The 4,386-nt window shown below is 42.5% G+C and overlaps 1 non-coding gene across 1 annotated transcript; it reads left to right on the top strand.

Moving 5' to 3' along the window:
* Nucleotides 1-2,853: 2,853 nt before the first annotated feature.
* Nucleotides 2,854-2,959, top strand: LOC130471071 (small nucleolar RNA R71). Its single transcript, XR_008931756.1, has one exon. It is a non-coding gene; the product is annotated as a small nucleolar RNA R71 (small nucleolar RNA).
* Nucleotides 2,960-4,386: the final 1,427 nt, after the last annotated feature.

Raw genomic sequence — 4,386 nt, 5'->3', positions numbered from 1 at the left:
TTTTATTACACTGCCAGCAGATTCTGAAAACCCGACCCGTGTGAACGCTCGAAAAATCCGTGCGATCGCACAAGATTTGGGTGCGAGCACACATATTCTAACTCGATCGCACGAAATTTTTGAGAGTTCCTGATCTGTTTTTCAGGTTTTGTGCGATCGCACACATGAGCTGTGCGATCGCACATGACCTGATTTTGCAGATTTTGCTCCCTTCACCTAAAAACAAAACAAAGCTCGAAAATAAAAGGTTAGTAGACAAAAACCAAATAAACCTAAGAGTTAGACAACCGGGTTGCCTCCCGGGCAGCGCTCGTTTAACGTCATTAGCTTGACGAATCCCCCCAAAACTCATGGGGGGACAAGAGAGAAAGTAACAATACACGGGTTGCCTCCCGATAGCGCTCGTTTAACGTCATTAGCTTGACGAATCCCCCCATTTTCATGGGGGTTCAAATGCAACCAATTTGGGATCGTCACAAGTCAAAAAGCTTATTTTTGCCTCCTTGGGCACAAACAACTTGCCAAAGCCACCACTCATTGAGGTGGGATCAAACCAACTTCCCCTAGGCTTATGTTTTCCTCTCTTGGGCTTCATGCCCGAGGAATGCTTACCATTGAAAGCCGAAGTTTATGCTCCATCATCATCTAGATCCATCCCGAATGTCCTGGGAATGGTTTTGACATCATCAAAGGCATCGCCCAACACCGTGGGACTCACAAGCATCTTCTTCTTATTGAAATCGTTCCTATCAAGCTTATCATCAAACTTAGAAGCACAAGAGTTGTTAGAAGAATTAGCATATAAGCAATGATGCTCAACACAAGAAATGGTATCTATCTTCATACAACTCTTCATTTTAGAACAACATCCATCATCATTAGTAATCTTGAAGCTAGCCTTGTCGTCTCCCTCCTTCAAGGTGATAAGACCACCTTGAACATCAATGAGAGCCCCCGCCGTGGCCAGAAATGGCCTCCCTAATATAATAGGGGTGTGGGCATCCTCATCAATGTCCATGACATAAATTCAACAAGAAAAGTTAACTTCCCTATCACAAGGGGAACATCATCAACCCTACCCAAAGGGAACATAACCGAGCGATCGGCTAGTTGCAAAGATATAGGGGTAGGGGTGAGGTCACCAAGATTAAGCTTCTCATAGATTTTGTATGGCAAAATACTCACGCTTGCCCCCAAATCACAAAGAGTGTTATCAAATTTCAGCTTTTGGATGCTACAAGGAATCGAGAAACTCCCGGGATCCTTGAGTTTTGGGGGAAAAGGGCTTAAGATCAAGGCACTACGATTCTCGTGAGATGCACGGTCTCCTTCGGACCACAAGTTCTTTTGCCACACAAAATGTCTCTCATGAACCGAGAATAATATGGCATTTTCTTAAGCGCCTCGGTAAAAGACAATGACACATAAAGCTTACTAATTGTATCAAGAAACTTAGAGAATTGATCATCCAACTTCTGTCCAACAAACTTTTGAGGATAGGGAAGTTTGGGAGTAGGGAGAGGTAGAAGAGTAGCCTCCGTTGGCTTCAAACCATCACTCACGTCATCAACGTGAGACTCTTCTCCGACCATATCATAGTCCGTAGACTCAACTCCCTTAGACTTTTCTCCCCTAGAACAAGGAGCTTCACTTAGCTCAACACCATCATCTAGAATCTTCCCACTCCTAGTCATAACCGCATACATTTGATTCGGAGGTGCTTGACCTTGGGGTGGGATACTAGTATGCACTTGATGCTCTTTGATGGTGCTAGCAAGTTGAGCTAATTGGGTTTCAATAAATTTAAGATGAGTATTGGATTGCTTGAATCCATCCTCAAATTCCACATTTTTCTTGGCTTGCGCCCCCACAAACGACTCCATGAGAGCCTCAAGGTTAGACTTGGTAGGGGGGAGCGGTGGAGGAGCATTGCCATAGTCGATTGGATTTGGGAATTAATTGCCATAGGTCCTAGGCCCATTGAATCCGGGAGGAGGAAATTGAGAACCACCATATTGGCTCCCCTGATTCAACGGATAGCCCCCACTAGAAGCGCCCTATATTGCCCATATGGATAGTTGTAACCCCCTCCACCTTGGTGGTTAGGGTTATAACTACCTTGATTGAATTGAGTTTGATTACCTATGCCATGAGGTTGACCATAGGAAGCTTGGCCTTGATAGCCTTGCGCCCTATAGTTACCCCGGCCTTGATTATCAAAACCTCCTCCTTGGCCATGGCCTTGGTAGGATCCACTTTGATAACTAGCATGCATAGGAGGGCCTCTAGGTTCTTGCCTATTAAAGTTTTGGTTCGGGGGACCATCATATCTAGGCCTCTCATTCATAGCATTTGCGTATTCCACGTCAAATTCTTGCTCATAAGGAGATCTATGTTCAACATATGAGACATTATGCAATAAATTGCACATGCTAGGGAAATGACTCACCAGAAATATCACAAAAAGATGTATCAAGTGGCATTGTGTTGTAGGAACTAACCTTGCCCTTCCCCTTAGTGAGAAGGGTAGCCGATGGTGGAGGAATTTTTGATGGAGATGGTGTTTGACTCGGAGCACTCTCCAGCTTCTCAAGCCTTGAGTTAAGCTTCTCAATTATATTTTCTTGCTCTATATCGAAATCCGAACCCTTGCCATCTTCATACTTCCCCTTTCTATCATAATTCCTAGTCCCCACATGCCATGCTTGAAATTTTCGCACGACATCTTCGATTATCTCCTTAATATGGTCCTCCGTCTTATTCATAATTGGACCACCCGCCCCCGCATCAAGACTTTTTTTGGAGGTTGGGTTGAGTCCCAAGTAGAAAGTTTGTAGGAGGAGCCACTTAGGAATTCCATGGTGAGGGAACTCCCTTTGGTATTCCTTGAATCGATCCCAAGCCTCAAATAGGGATTCATCACGCTTTTTCTCAAAGGATTGAATCTTGTGCCTATACTCCGTCGTCTTCCCATGCGAGTAGAACTTGCTAAGGAATGTACTTGTGACTTCGTTGCAAGTCCTTAGTGAATTTGGCTTGACCTCCTTTTCAAGACAATCACTAGCTCGCCCCAATAGAGAAAACCGGAATAGCTTCAACCTAACATATTTGGAAGTCACCCCGTTGTGTTTAATAGTATCGCAATAATGTACAAATTGTTTCAAGTGTTCATGAGGGGATTCACTACTTTTTCCACAAAACGGGTGACTTTGAACCAAGGTAATCAATGCGGGCCTTATCTCAAAGTTGTTGGGGGGCTTGTATGCCACAAGTTGCCTCAAAGGCTCCCGGTATGCCCAAGTTCTTAACCAGAAGAACCATTCTATCAATGGTTGGACTTGATGGATCTTGATCTGGAACTTCACTCAGAGGATCAAACCGATTGTAGCTCGATGAACGGGTTCGGATACGTCTCAAGCTCTGCAAAGTCCTCTCTAATTCTAGGTCGATAGGGTAGAGAGGCCTATAACGAGTTCGCCCCTTATCTTGTATACAAACTCAAACCAACCGTGAGCAATGAAAAATAAAACTAAAGCAATAACGAAATATTTTTGGTATTTTTGGTTAAACTAGACTCAATTAATACTAAACTCAAGAACAACAACTGTTCCCCGGCAACGGCGCCATTTTGATGAGGCTTTTTTCGTGTCGTTGAAGATGAAATCTACCTATCAAACAATATTTGTAAAAATCCCTAAACCGAAACACTATATGAATTATAGTGGTAAGTTCAAGTATCGTCCCAAGAGAACGGTTCATTTTCGAGTTTAAGATCAAGCTAGTTTAGAAGACTAAGTTTAGGAATTAGACACAACTACGAAAATCAAAAGAATTATGCAATAAATTATAAAGGAGCTAGGGTATCGGGAGTCAAATTGGGTTTATCGGGGAATAACAAGATGATATGCAATCATGGCAATGCAAGGACATGCAAAATTAGGGAGCAACTAACTAATATGGTCCGGCACCCCTTTCGGTTAGTGGACCTTTGCCAAATCCAATCCTAAAATACGCTCTCGCGTCACCCTAGAATTAGCATGGGAATTTAGATCACCTAGTTACCTCAAATCCAACATAAATCCTCAATGTCCTGACAAATTCATGAAGGAAGCCCCAATTCTAAAGACTAGTATAGCATTTGCAACTATAAAGCTATTCAAACATGGAATCCCAAAAATTGCATATCAAGCTTTAATTGCATCAACAATTCTACACAATACCTCTACATTACCCAATTAATCCCCAATTATTACCCCTAATCCTAACTAAAAATCTACTCACTACTCATTATGCTAATGAATGAAATCAAAGAGTTTCATTTAGCCATGGAATTGGAAAATCAAGATGAAAAGAAAGCTAGTAATTAGAATTGAGTAGAAGAAGAGA

Source organism: Spinacia oleracea, chromosome 3 (assembly GCF_020520425.1).
Source record: "Spinacia oleracea cultivar Varoflay chromosome 3, BTI_SOV_V1, whole genome shotgun sequence".
In the NCBI taxonomy this organism is placed as follows: Eukaryota; Viridiplantae; Streptophyta; class Magnoliopsida; order Caryophyllales; family Amaranthaceae; genus Spinacia; species Spinacia oleracea.
This window is presented reverse-complemented; position numbering and strand designations above follow the sequence as displayed.